Source organism: Pseudophryne corroboree, chromosome 2, assembly GCF_028390025.1.
Source record: "Pseudophryne corroboree isolate aPseCor3 chromosome 2, aPseCor3.hap2, whole genome shotgun sequence".
Taxonomy (NCBI): Eukaryota; Metazoa; Chordata; class Amphibia; order Anura; family Myobatrachidae; genus Pseudophryne; species Pseudophryne corroboree.
The window spans coordinates 237,834,615-237,849,280 of record NC_086445.1 but is presented as its reverse complement, the minus strand read 5'-3'; the positions used below and the strand labels follow the sequence as shown (position 1 = coordinate 237,849,280).

Genomic DNA, 14,666 nt, shown 5'->3' with positions numbered 1-14,666 from the left:
ATCACCTGTCCACTGCCGAGTCCATAATACTCTCCTGGCAGAAAATAAGAATTTACTCACCGGTAATTATATTTCTCTTAGTCCGTAGTGGATGCTGGGAACTCCGTAAGGACCATGGGGAATAGCGGCTCCGCAGGAGACTGGGCACAACTAAGAAAGATTTAGGACTACCTGGTGTGCACTGGCTCCTCCCTCTATGCCCCTCCTCCAGACCTCAGTTAGGATACTGTGCCCGGAAGAGCTGACACAATAAGGAAAGGATTTTGAATCCCGGGTAAGACTCATACCAGCCACACCGTATAACTCGTGATACTATACCCAGTTAACAGTATGAAAAATAACGGAGCCTCTCAACAGATGGCTCTAAACAATAACCCTTTAGTTAGGCAATAACTATATACAAGTATTGCAGACAATCCGCACTTGGGATGGGCGCCCAGCATCCACTACGGACTACGTGAAATAGAATTACCGGTGAGTAAATTCTTATTTTCTCTGTCGTCCTAGTGGATGCTGGGAACTCCGTAAGGACCATGGGGATTATACCAAAGCTCCCAAACGGGCGGGAGAGTGCGGATGACTCTGCAGCACCGAATGAGCAAAAGCAAGGTCCTCCTCAGCCAGGGTATCAAACTTGTAGAACTTAGCAAACGTGTTTGAACCCGACCAAGTAGCAGCTCGGCAAAGTTGTAAAGCCGAGACCCCTCGGGCAGCCGCCCAAGAAGAGCCCACCTTCCTCGTGGAATGGGCTTTTACAGATTTAGGATGCGGCAGTCCAGCCGCAGAATGTGCAAGTTGAATCGTACTACAGATCCAGCGAGCAATAGACTGCTTTGAAGCAGGAGCACCCAGCTTGTTGGGCGCATACAGGATAAATAGCGAGTCAGTTTTCCTGACTCCAGCCGTCCTGGAAACATAGATTTTCAGGGCCCTGACTACGTCCAGCAACTTGGAATCCTCCAAGTCCTTAGTAGCCGCAAGGCACCACAATAGGTTGGTTCAAATGAAAAGCTGATACCACCTTAGGAAGAAATTGGGAACGAGTCCTCAATTCCGCCCTATCCATATGGAAAATCAGATAAGGGCTTTTACATGACAAAGCCGCCAATTCTGACACACGCCTGGCCGAAGCCAAGGCCAACAGCATGACCACTTTCCACGTGAGATATTTCAGTTCCACGGTTTTAAGTGGCTCAAACCAATGTGACTTTAGGAAATCCAACACCACGTTGAGATCCCAAGGTGCCACTGGAGGCACAAAAGGGGGCTGAATATGCAGCACTCCTTTAACAAACGTCTGAACTTCAGGCAGTGAAGCCAGTTCTTTTTGGAAGAAAATCGACAGAGCCGAAATCTGGACCTTAATGGAACCTAATTTGAGGCCCATAGTCACCCCTGACTGTAGGAAGTGCAGAAATCGACCCAGCTGAAATTCCTCCTTTGGGGCCCTTCTGGCCTCACACCACGCAACATATTTTCGCCATATGCGGTGATAATGGTTTGCGGTCACCTCCTTCCTAGCTTTAATCAGCGTAGGGATGACTTCCTCCGGAATGCCCTTTTCCTTCAGGATCCGGCGTTCAACCGCCATGCCGTCAAACGCAGTCGCGGTAAGTCTTGGAACAGACAGGGTCCCTGCTGCAGCAGGTCCTGTCTGAGCGGCAGAGGCCATGGGTCCTCTGAGATCATTTCTTGAAGTTCTGGGTACCAAGCTCTTCTTGGCCAATCCGGAACCACAAGTATAGTTCTTACTCCTCTCCTTCTTATTATTCTCAGTACCTTGGGTATGAGAGGCAGAGGAGGGAACACATAAACCGACTGGTACACCCACGGTGTCACTAGAGCGTCCACAGCTATCGCCTGAGGGTCCCTTGACCTGGCGCAATATCTTTTTAGCTTTTTGTTGAGGCGGGACGCCATCATGTCCACCTGTGGCCTTTCCCAACGGTGTACCATCATTTGGAAGACTTCTGGATGAAGTCCCCACTCTCCCGGGTGGAGGTCGTGCCTGCTGAGGAAGTCTGCTTCCCAGTTGTCCACTCCCGGAATGAACACTGCTGACAGTGCGAACACATGATTTTCCGCCCATCGGAGAATCCTTGTGGCTTTTGCCATCGCTATCCTGCTTCTTGTGCCGCCCTGACGGTTTACATGGGCGACCGCCGTGATGTTGTCTGATTGGATCAGCACCGGCTGGTGTTGAAGCAGGGGTTTTGCCTGACTTAGGGCATTGTAAATGGCCCTAAGTTCCAGAATATTTATGTGTAGGGAAGTCTCCTGACTTGTCCATAGTCCTTGGAAGTTTCTTCCCTGTGTGACTGCCCCCAAACCTCGAAGGCTGGCATCCGTGGTCACCAGGATCCAGTCCTGTATGCCGAATCTGCGGCCCTCTAGAAGATGAGCACTCTGCAGCCACCACAGTAGCGACACCTTGGCCCTTGGAGACAGGGTTATCAGCCGATGCATCTGAAGATGCGACCCGGACCACTTGTCCAACAGATCCCACTGAAAGATTTTTGCATGGAACCTTCCGAATGGAATTGCTTCGTAAGAAGCCACCATCTTTCCCAGGACTCGCGTGCAGTGGTGCACCGACACCTGTTTTGGTTTTAGGAGGTCTCTGACTAGAGACGATAACTCCTTGGCCTTCTCCTCCGAGAGAAACACTTTTTTCTGTTCTGTATCCAGAACCATCCCCAGGAACAGTAGACGCGTTGTAGGAACCAGCTGCGACTTTGGAATATTCAGGATCCAGCCGTGCTGTTGTAGCACTTCCCGAGCTAGTGCTACTCCGATCAACAACTGTTCCCTGGACCTCGCCTTTATAAGGAGATCGTCCAAGTACGGGATAATTAAAACTCCCTTTTTCCGAAGGAGAATCATCATTTCGGCCATTACCTTGGTAAATACCCTCGGTGCCGTGGACAGACCAAACGGCAACGTCTGGAATTGGTAATGACAGTCCTGTACCACAAATCTGAGGTACTCCTGGTGAGGAGGGTAAATGGGGACATGCAGGTAAGCATCCTTGATGTCCAGTGACACCATGTAATCCCCCTCGTCCAGGCTTGCAATCACCGCTCTGAGCGATTCCATCTTGAACTTGAACCTTCTTATATAAGTGTTCAAAGATTTTAAATTTAAAATGGGTCTCACCGAACCGTCCGGTTTCGGTACCACAAACATTGTGGAATAGTAACCCCGTCCTTGTTGAAGGAGGGGTACCTTGATTATCACCTGCTGAGAATACAGCTTGTGAATCGCCTCCAGCACTGCCTCCCTGTCCGGGGGAGCTGTCGGCAAGGCAGATATGAAGAAACGGCGAGGGGGAGACGTCTCGAATTCCAGCTTGTACCCCTGAGATACTACCTGTAGAATCCAGGGATCCACCCGTGAACGAGCCCACTGGTTGCTGAAGTTCTTGAGACGGGCCCCCACCGTACCTGGCTCCGCCTGTGGAGCCCCAGCGTCATGCGGTGGACTTAGAGGAAGCGGGGGAGGACTTTTGTTCCTGGGAACTGGCTGTATGTTGCAGCTTTTTCCCTCTACCTCTGGGCAGAAAGGACGCGCCTCTAACCCGCTTGCCTTTCTGGGGCCGAAAGGACTGTACCTGATAATACGGTGCTTTCTTTGGCTGTGAGGGAACATGGGGTAAAAATGCTGACTTCCCAGCTGTTGCTGTGGAAACGAGGTCCGAGAGACCATCCCCAAACAACTCCTCACCCTTGTAAGGCAAAACTTCCATGTGCCTTTTGGAATCTGCATCTCCTGTCCATTGCCGAGTCCACAATCCTCTCCTGGCAGAAATGGACATTGCGTTTATTTTAGATGCCAGCCGGCAAATATCCCTCTGTGCATCTCTCATGTATAAGACAGCATCTTTAATATGCTCTACGGTTAGCAATATAGTGTCCCTGTCTAGGGTATCAATGTTTTCAGACAGGGAATCTGACCACGCAGCTGCAGCACTGCACATCCATGCTAAAGCAATAGCCGGTCTCAATATAATTCCTGAGTGTGTATATACAGACTTCAGGATAGCCTCCTGCTTCCTATCAGCAGGTTCCTTTAGGGCGGCCGTGTCCGGAGACGGTAGTGCCACCTTCTTTGACAGGCGTGTGAGTGCTTTATCCACCCTAGGGGATGTCTCCCAACGTGACCTATCCTCCGGCGGGAAAGGGTACGCCATTAGTAACTTTTTAGAAATTACCAGTTTCTTATCGGGGGAAGCCCACGCTTCTTCACATACTTCATTTAATTCATCCGAAGGGGGAAAAACCACTGGTAGTTTTTTCTCCCCAAACATAATACCCTTTTTTGTGGTACCTGGGGTAATATCAGAAATGTGCAACACATTTTTCATTGCCGTAATCATGTAACGGGTGGCTCTATTGGAATGTACACTAGTCTCATCATCGTCGACACTGGAGTCAGTATCCATGTCGACATCTGTGTCTGCCATCTGAGGTAGCGGGCGTTTTACAGCCCCTGATGGCTTTTGAGACTCCTGGGCAGGCACGAGCTGAGAAGTCGACTGTCCCACATCTGTTATGTCGTCAAACCTTTTATGTAAGGAGTTGACACTGTCACGTAATTCCTTCCACATGTCCATCCATTCAGGTGTCGACCCCGCAGAGGGTGACATCACATTTATCGGCACCTGCTCCGCCTCCACATAAGCCTCCCCATCAAACATGTCGACACAGCAGTACCGACACACCGCACACACACAGGGAATGCTCTGACAGGACACCACAAAGTCCTTTGGTGAGACAGAGAGAGAGTATGCCAGCACACACCAGAGCGCTATATAATGCAGGGATTCACACTACACACAGTGATTTTTTTTCCCCTATAGCTGCCAATATTACACAGATTGCGCCTAAATTTAGTGCCCCCCCTCTCTTTTTTACCCTATGGAGTCTGGAAACTGCAGGGGAGAGCCTGAGGAGCGTCCTTCCAGCGGAGCTGTGAGTGAAAATGGCGCCAGTGTGCTGAGGGAGATAGCTCCGCCCCTTTTTCGGCGGACTTCTCCCGCTTTTTTATGGAAGTTATGGCAGGGGATTTTACACATATATAGTCTTGACTATATTACGTGGTAATTTGCCAAGTAAGGTACTCTAATTGCAGCCCAGGGCGCCCCCCCCCCCCAGCGCCCTGCACCCATCAGTGACCGGAGTGTGTGGTGTGCATGGGGAGCAATGGCGCACAGCTGCAGTGCTGTGCGCTACCTTAATGAAGACCGAGGTCTTCTGCCACCGATTTCCAAGAACGTCTTCTTGCTTCTGGCTCTGCAAGGGGGACGGCGGCGCGGCTCCGGGACCGGACGACCGAGGCTGGGCCTGTGTTCGATCCCTCTGGAGCTAATGGTGTCCAGTAGCCTAAGAAGCCCAAGCTAGCTGCAAGCAGGTAGGTTCGCTTCTTCTCCCCTCAGTCCCTCGTAGCAGTGAGTCTGTTGCCAGCAGATCTCACTGAAAATAAAAAACCTAATTTATACTTTCTTTTCTAGAAGCTCAGGAGAGCCCCTAGTGTGCATCCAGCTCGGCCGGGCACAAAATTCTAACTGAGGTCTGGAGGAGGGGCATAGAGGGAGGAGCCAGTGCACACCAGGTAGTCCTAAATCTTTCTTAGTTGTGCCCAGTCTCCTGCGGAGCCGCTATTCCCCATGGTCCTTACGGAATTCCCAGCATCCACTAGGACGTCAGAGAAATGGACATTGCATTAATTCTAGATGCCAGCCGGCAAATGTCCCTCTGTGCATCTCTCATATATAAGACTACGTCTTTAATATGCTCTATGGTTAGCAATATAGTGTCCCTGTCAAGGGAATCAATGTTATCAGACAGGGAATCAGACCACGCTGCCGCAGCACTACACATCCAGGCTGAAGCAATAGCAGGTCTCAGTATAGTACCTGAGTGTGTATACACAGACTTCAGGATAGCCTCCTGCTTTCTATCTGCAGGCTCCTTTAAGGCGGCCGTATCCTGAGAAGGCAGTGCCACCTTTTTTGATAAGCGTGTGAGCGCCTTGTCCACCTTAGGGGATGTCTCCCAGCGTAACCTATCCGTTGGCGGGAAAGGGTACGCCATTAGTAACCGCTTAGAAATTACTAGTTTCTTATCTGGGGAACCCCACGCTTCTTCACACAATTCATTTAACTCATCAGATGGGGGAAAAGTCACTGGCTGCTTTTTCTCCCCAAACATAATACCCTTTTTTGTGGTAACCGGGTTAATGTCAGAAATGTGCAACACATTTTTCATTGCCGTAATCATGCATCGGATGGCCCTAGTGGATTGTATATTTGTCTCATCCTCGTCGACACTGGAGTCAGACTCCGTGTCGACATCTGTGTCTGCCATCTGAGGTAGCGGGCGTTTTTGAGCCCCTGACGGCCTCTGAGATGCCTGGGCAGGCGTGGGCTGAGATGCCGGCTGTCCCAAAGCTGCGTCATCGAACCTTTTATGTAAGGAGTTGACACTGTCGGTTAATACCTTCCACATATCCATCCACTCAGGTGTCGGCCCCGCATGGGGCGACATCACACTTATCGGCACCTGCTCCGCCTCCACGTAAGTGTCCTCATCAAACATGTCGACACAGCCGTACCGACACACCGCACACACACAGGGAATGCTCTGACTGAGGACAGGACCCCACAAAGTCCTTTGGGGAGACAGAGAGAGAGTATGCCAGCACACACCACAGCGCTATATAAAAAGGGATTTACACTAACAAAAGCGATTTTCCCTATAGCTGCTTTTATATATAGTTTTGCGCCTAAATTTAGTGCCCCCCCTCTCTTTTTTACCCTTGATGTCTTGAAACTGCAGGGGAGAGCCTGGGGAGCGGTCTTCCAGCGGAGCTGTGAAGAGAAAATGGCGCCGGTGTGCTGAGGAAGATAGCCCCGCCCCCTTCTCGGCTGACTTCTCCCGCTTTTTTATCTGAATAATGGCGGGGCATTATGCACATATACAGCTTAAAAGCTGTATTATGTGCCAATTTGCCATGTAAGGTACTCTAATTGCTGCCCAGGGCGCCCCCCCCCAGCGCCCTGCACCCATCAGTGACCGGAGTGTGTGGTGTGCATAGGGAGCAATGGCGCACAGCTGCAGTGCTGTGCGCTACCTTAATGAAGACCGAAGTCAATTTCCTCCGGTTTCTTCCGTCTTCTGGCTCTGCAAGGGGGACGGCGGCACGGCTCCGGGAACGGACGATCGAGGTCGGGCCCTGTGTTCGATCCCTCTGGAGCTAATGGTGTCCAGTAGCCTAGAAGCACAAGCTAGCTGCAAGCAGGAAGGTTTGCTTCTCTCCCCTAAGTCCCACGTAGCAGTGAGTCTGTTGCCAGCAGATCTCACTGAAAATAAAAAAACCTAACAAATACTTTTCTTTCTAGGAAGCTCAGGAGAGCCCCTAGAGTGCATCCAGCTCTGGCCGGGCACAGATTCTAACTGAGGTCTGGAGGAGGGGCATAGAGGGAGGAGCCAGTGCACACCAGATATAGTACCTAATCTTTTCTTTAGAGTGCCCAGTCTCCTGCGAAGCCAGTCTATTCCCCATGGTCCTTACGGAGTACCCAGCATCCACTAGGACGTCAGAGAAATTAATTTTCCCAATTTAGGACTAAACAACAACATATTGCCCGTGCAAGGCAACATTTCTATTCCTGGTTTTGACTCTGTCTGTGAAGAATGTAGGCAATGATTGAAGCTGAAAGCAGAGAACTAACCTGGCTGACATTCATAGAAGCCGTACCTAAATACAGATGTGATCAGCAAGAAGTAGAAACTGGTCTAAGGAAATATCCGGTAGGCCCAACTAAGTTGCCAATGCAACTATAGCGTTGTTAACCCAAACCAAAGGAGGTATACGCAACCCCCTACTGCTGTATACATTGACTTTAGCATAGCTTCTATCTTACGCTTTGACGTAGTTGCAGGTGGTTAACTTATTGGAAAGTTTTGACATAGAGGAATCCACTTTTGGTGTATTCTCCCATTTAGTTGTCATATACTCTGCCATAGAAAATGGCTTAATAAGAGAATCTGAATAAAGAAAACACACGTGCTCGCTGTGTTTTAGCAAATAAAACTTTATAATTTGAAATAGGTTCTTTAGTCTCAGTAAAATTTAGAACCTTGCGTACTGCCCTGATGAGATTATCAATGGCTGGGCTATCAATAACTTCACTATCTGACTCCTGGTCTTGTTCCCCCCGATATATAAGGTCTGGCATTGAATCGTCAAATTGCAACACAGCTGAAACTGGTAACATGCGACCAATAATGTCTCCTGTTAGAAATTGAGCAATACCTGGGACTTTGGTAAACCTTGCCAAGTCCTTGACATCCATGAGCTCACTCTGGCAGCTCAGACGGAGTTAATCTAGAGTCAGATCTAGCCGCCTTACTACCAATTTTAATTCAGTCATCACCCGTGCCATAATTGCCCAAGGAGCATCAGGGTAGATGCCCATATGTGGACTCGTATTCACACTGTGCAAGTGGAAGTCTATTAGGTAACACTCGCACAGACATGGTCGACAAGCTGCTTATTTCCCACGTTTAACTAAAGTGTGTATAAACCAGAAGTGCACTGCATCTGACACACACTAAATCTATTAAAGATGTGCTTTACAGAAATTCTAATAACACCCCTGTATCCTCCAGTGGCCGAGTGTTGTAGGCGACACCAAATTCCTGGAAGAACCAGGAAGTTGTGCCAAAATGGCCCCAGCCATGTGCATCCATAATAAATATATATATATATATATATATATATATATATATATATATATATATATATATATATATATATATACATACATATACATATATACATACATACATACATACACACACACTATCTGTGTGAAGTAAAAGTACCATGCAAATTTATATACTTGTATATATTAGATAATATAAGTACTTATCCAAAAAATAAGAATTTACTCACCGGTAATTCTATTTCTCGTAGTCCGTAGTGGATGCTGGGGACTCCGTAAGGACCATGGGGAATAGACGGGCTCCGCAGGAGACTGGGAAAGATTTGGTACTATCTGGTGTGCACTGGCTCCTCCCTCTATGCCCCTCCTCCAGACCTCAGTTAGGATACTGTGCCCGGAAGAGCTGACACAATAAGGAAGGATTTTGAATCCCGGGTAAGACTCATACCAGCCACACCAATCACACCGTATAACTCGTGATATTATACCCAGTTAACAGTATGAAATATAACGGAGCCTCTCAACATATGGCTCAACAATAACCCTTTAGTTAGGCAATAACTATATACAAGTATTGCAGACAATCCGCACTTGGGATGGGCGCCCAGCATCCACTACGGACTACGAGAAATAGATTTACCGGTGAGTAAAATCTTATTTTCTCTGACGTCCTAAGTGGATGCTGGGACTCCGTAAGGACCATGGGAATTATACCAAAGCTCCCAAACGGGCGGGAGAGTGCGGATGACTCTGCAGCACCGAATGAGCAAACTCTAGGTCCTCCTCAGCCAGGGTATCAAACTTGTAGACTCTTGCAAGAGTGTTTTAACCCGACCAAGTAACAGCTCGGCAAATTTGTAAAGCCGAGACCTTAATGGAACCCAATTTTAGGCCCATAGTCACCTCTGACTTGTAGGAAGTGCAGAAAACGACCTAGCTGAAATTCCTCCTTTGGGGCCTTACTGGCCTCACAGCACGCAACATATTTCCGCCATATGCGGTGATAATGGTTTGCGTTCACTTCTTTCCTAGCTTTAAATAGCGTAGGGATAACTTCCTCCGGAATGCCCTTTTCCTTCAGGATCCGGCGTTCAACCGCCATGCCGTCAAACGCAGCCGCGGTACGTCTTGGAACAGACAGGCCCCCTGCTGCAGCAGGTCCTGTCTGAGCGGCAGAGGCCATGGGTCCTCCGAGATCATTTCTTGGAGTTCTGGGTACCAAGCTCTTCTTGGCCACCCGGAACAATGAGTATAGTTCTTACTCCTCTCCTTCATATTATTCTCATTACCCTGGGTATGAGAGGCAGAGAAGGGAACACATACACCGACTGGTACACCCACGGTGTTACCAGAGCGTCTACAGCTATCGCCTGAGGGTCCCTTGACCTGGCGCAATATCTTTGTAGCTTTTTGTTGAGGCGGGACGCCATCCTGTCCACCTGTGGCCTTTCCCCACGGTGTACAATCATTTGGAAGACTTCTGGATGAAGTCCCCACTCTCTCGGGTGGAGGTCGTGTCTGCTGAGAAAGTTCTCAGTTGTCCACTCCGGGAATGAACACTGCTGACAGTGCTAACACATGATTTTCCGCCCATCGGATAATCCTTGTGGCTTCTGCCATCGCCATCCTGCTTCTTGTGCCGCCCTGTCGGTTTACATGAGCGACCGCCGTGATATTGTCTGACTGGATCAGCACCGGCCGGTGTTGAAGCAGGGGTCTAGCCTGACTTAGGGCATTGTAAATGGCCCTTAGTTCCAGAACATTTATGTGTAGGGAAGTCTCCTGACTTTTCCATAGGCCATGGAAGTTTCTTCCCTGTGTGACTGCCCCCCAGCCTTGAAGGCTGGCATCCATGGTCACCAGGACCCAGTCCTGTATGCCGAATCTGCGGCCCCCTAGAAGATGTGCAGTCACCACCACAGCGACACCCTGGCCCTTGGAGACAGGGTTATCCGCCGATGCATCTGAGAATGCGACCCGGACCACTTGTCCAACAGATCCCACTGGAAGATCCTTGCATGGGACTTGGCGAATGGAAATTCTTCGTAAGAAGCTACCATCTTTCCCAAGGCTCGCGTGCATAGATGCACCGATACCTGTATTTGTATTAGGAGGTCTCCGTCTAGAGACGCCAACTCCTTGGACTTCGCCTCCGGGAGAAACCCTTTTTATCCTGTTCTGTGTCCAGAACCATACCCAGGAACAGTAGACGCGTCGTAGGAACCACCTGTGACTTTGGAATATTCAGAATCCAGCCGTGCTGTTGTAGCACTTCCCGAGATAGTGCTACTCCGACGAACAACTGCTCCCTGGACCTCGCCTTTATAAGGAGATCGTCCAAGTACGGGATAAGTACTTCGGCCATTACCTTGGTAAATACCCTCGGTGCCGGGGACAGACCAACGGCAACGTCTGGAATTGGTAATGACAATCCTGTACCACAATTTTGAGGTACACCTGGTGACGAGGGTAAATAGGGACATGCAGGTAAGTATCCTTGATGGCCAGTGATACCCTGAAATTTTCCAGGCTTGCAATAATCGCCCTGAGCGATTCCATTTTGAACTTGAACCTTCGTATATAAGTGTTCAAGGATTTCAATTTTAGAATGGGTCTCACCGAACCGTCTGGTTTCGGTACCACAACATTTTGGAATAGTAACCCCGGCCTTGTTGAAAGAGGGGTACCTTGATTTCACCCTGCTGGAAGTACAGCTTGTGAATTGCCGCCAGTACTACCTTTCTCCGAGGGCAGCAGGCAAGGCTGATGTGAGGCAACGGCGAGGGGGAGTCGTCTCGAACTCCAGCCTGTATCCCTGTGATACTACTTGCAGAACCTAGGGATCCACCTGTGGGCAAGCCCACTGATCCCTGCAGTTCCCGAGACGCGCCCCCACCGCACCTGTCTCCACCTGTGGAGCCCCAGCGTCATGCGGTGGACTCCGAGGAAGCGAGGGAAGATATTTGATCCTGGAACTGGCTGACTGGTGCAGCTTTTTCCTTCTTCCCTTGTCTCTGTGCAGAAAGGAAGCGCCTTTGACCCGCTTGCTTTTCTGAAGCCGAAAGGACTGTACCTGAAAATACGGTGCTTTCTTTAGGCTTTTGTGAGGAAACCTGAGGTAAAAAATTTTCTTCCCAGCTGTTGCTGTGGATACGAGGTCCCAGAGACCATCCCCAAACAATTCCTCACCCTTATAAGGCAGAATCTCCATGTGCCTTTTAAATGCAGCATCACCTGTCCACTGCCGGGTTTCTACTACCCTCCTGGCAGAATGGACATTGCATTAATCCTGGATGCCAGCCGGCAAATATCCCTCTGTGCATCCTTTATATATAAGACAACGTCTTAAATATGCTCAATGTTAGCAAATATTATTATCCCTGTCTTAGCGTATTAATATTATCTGACAGGGTGTCAGACCACGCTGCAGCAGCACTATTTATGCTGAGGCAATTGCAGGTTTCAGTATATAACCTGAGTGTGTAAATACAGACTTCAGGATCGCCTCCTGCTTTTTATCAGCAGGTTCCTTCAAGGTGGCCGTATCCTAAGACGGCAGTGCCACCTTTTGACAAACGTGTGAGCGCCTTATCCACCCTAAGGGATATCTCCCAACGTGACCTATCCTCTGGCGGGAAAGGGTACGCCATCAGTAACTTTTTCTTATCGGGGGAAACCACGCTTCTTTACACACTTCATTCATTCATCTGATGGGGGAACAAAACAGTGGCTGTTTTTTCTCCCCAAAAATAAAACCCCTTTTATGTGGTACTTGGGTTTATGTCAGAAAATGCGTAACACATTTTTCATTGCCGAGATCATGTAACGGATGTTCCTAGTGGATTGTGTATATGTCTCAACCGCGTCGACACTGCAGTCAGACTCCGTGTCGACATCTGTGTCTGCCATCTGAGGTAACGGGCGTTGTTTTGAGCCCCTGATGGCCTTTGAGACGCCTGGGCAGACGCGGACTGAGAAGCCGGCTGTCCCACAGCTGTTACGTCATCCAGCCTTTTATGTAAGGAGTTGACACTGTCGGTTAATACCTTCCAGCTATCCATCCACTCTGGTGTCGGCCCCACAGGGGGCGACATCCCATTTATCGGCCTCTGCTCCGCCTCCACGTAACCTTCCTCATCCAACATATCGACACAGCCGTACCGACACACCGCACACACACAGGGAATGCTCTGACTGAGGACAGGACCCCACAAAGTCCTTTGGGGAGACCGAGAGAGAGTATGCCAGCACACACCAGAGCGCTATATAATGCAGGGATTAACACTATAACTGAGTGATTTTTCCCCAAATAGCTGCTTGTATACATATATTGCGCCTAAATTTAGTGCCCCCCCTCTCATTTTAACCCTTTGAGCCTGAAAACTACAGGGGAGAGCCTGGGGAGCTGTCTTCCAGCTGCACTGTGAAGAGAAAATGGCGCCAGTGTGCTGAGGGAGAAGCCCCGCCCCCTTTTCGGCAGACTTTCTCCCGCTTTTTCTGTGATACTGGCAGGGGTAATTTTACATCTATATAGCCTCTGGGTCTATATATGATGTATATTTTGCCAGCCAAGGTGTTATTTATTGCCCTCAGGGCGCCCCCCCCCCCCAGCGCCCTGCACCCATCAGTGACCGAAGTGTGAGGTGTACATGAGGAGCAATGGCGCACAGCTGCAGTGCTGTGCGCTACCTTGGTGAAGACCGAAGTCTTCTGCCGCCGATTTTCCAGACCTTCTTCGTGCTTCTGGCTCTGTAAGGGGGACGGCGGCGCGGCTCCGGGAACGAACACCAAGGTCGGGTCCTGCGGTCGATCCCTCTGGAGCTAATGGTGTCCAGTAGCCTAAGAAGCCCAAACTACCACCTGTTAGGTAGGTTCGCTTCTTCTCCCCTTAGTCCCTCGCTGCAGTGAGTCTGTTGCCAGCAGATCTCACTGAAAATAAAAAACCTAAATATACTTTCTTTCTAGGTGCTCAGGAGAGCCCCTAGTGTGCATCCAGCTCAGCCGGGCACATTAATCTAACTGAGGTCTGGAGGAGGGTCTTAGTGGGAGGAGCCAGTGCACACCAGGTAGTCCTAAAGCTTTCTTTAGTTGTGCCCAGTCTCCCGCGGAGCCGCTAATCCCCATGGTCCCTTACGGAGTCCCAGCATCCACTTAGGACGTCAGAGAAATACAAGCACTCCCTTATAAGCAGTGTTGTTTATACCCACATATCAACATTAGATCCCGTGTACTAGGGATCATACCTCGCCGCCACTTGTCCCATATAAGCTGCGGCTGCAAGCCCCTCGGCTATTGGAACCTGCCATCTCCACCCTCTCTGCGATGCCGGGAGTGGAGCTGACGGGCCGCGGCAACAGTGAGAGCTGTCCGCGGCCGAGAGCAGTGATGCGCCTATAGCGGGGAGAGGCGAGCCGCTGCAGCCATGAAGCTGTCCGCGGCCGTCTTACCTCTCAGCCACTATGACGCTGCGCTTGTGAGGGGGGCCAGCGGCAGCGCGAACTGTGAGCTGTCCGCGGCCGGAGTATGAGAGCGAGCCGCTTAGTTGTACACTGGGAGCGGCGGGCGGCCAGCGGAGGAAAGCGGCAGAAGGCGCCCAGCAGCGGCAGCGTGGCTGACAGCGGCTGGGCAGGGCTCCCAGCGGTGTTACAACAGGAAAAGCACCTGGTGGAGTGGCAGCATGAGCTGACCGCCCCGCTCACCAGGAAACGTGCACAATATAAAACGGAGCGGCGGCAGTGTGAGCGCCACTCCTTACCTTGCTTGGAAAGTAAGGTGGAGGCTCTGACTGGGCTTCTACATTCAAGCATCGTCCAGCTCCTGCAGCCTTACTAGGCTGAATCAGCTGAAGCCGATTTAGGTCTATGGCAGGGCTCCTCTGATTGAGGACCGACAAGCCTCTTCTGCCAGCAGCAGCAGCACACACAGAACCGGACCCAAG

The 14,666-nt window shown here is 50.2% G+C and overlaps 1 protein-coding gene across 1 annotated transcript in view; it reads right to left on the bottom strand.

Annotated features, from left to right (window-relative positions):
* PTGES3 (prostaglandin E synthase 3) overlaps positions 1-14,666 on the bottom strand; it is a 121,208-nt gene that overhangs the window by 20,342 nt on the left and 86,200 nt on the right. The gene's annotated exons all lie outside the window — the stretch shown is intronic.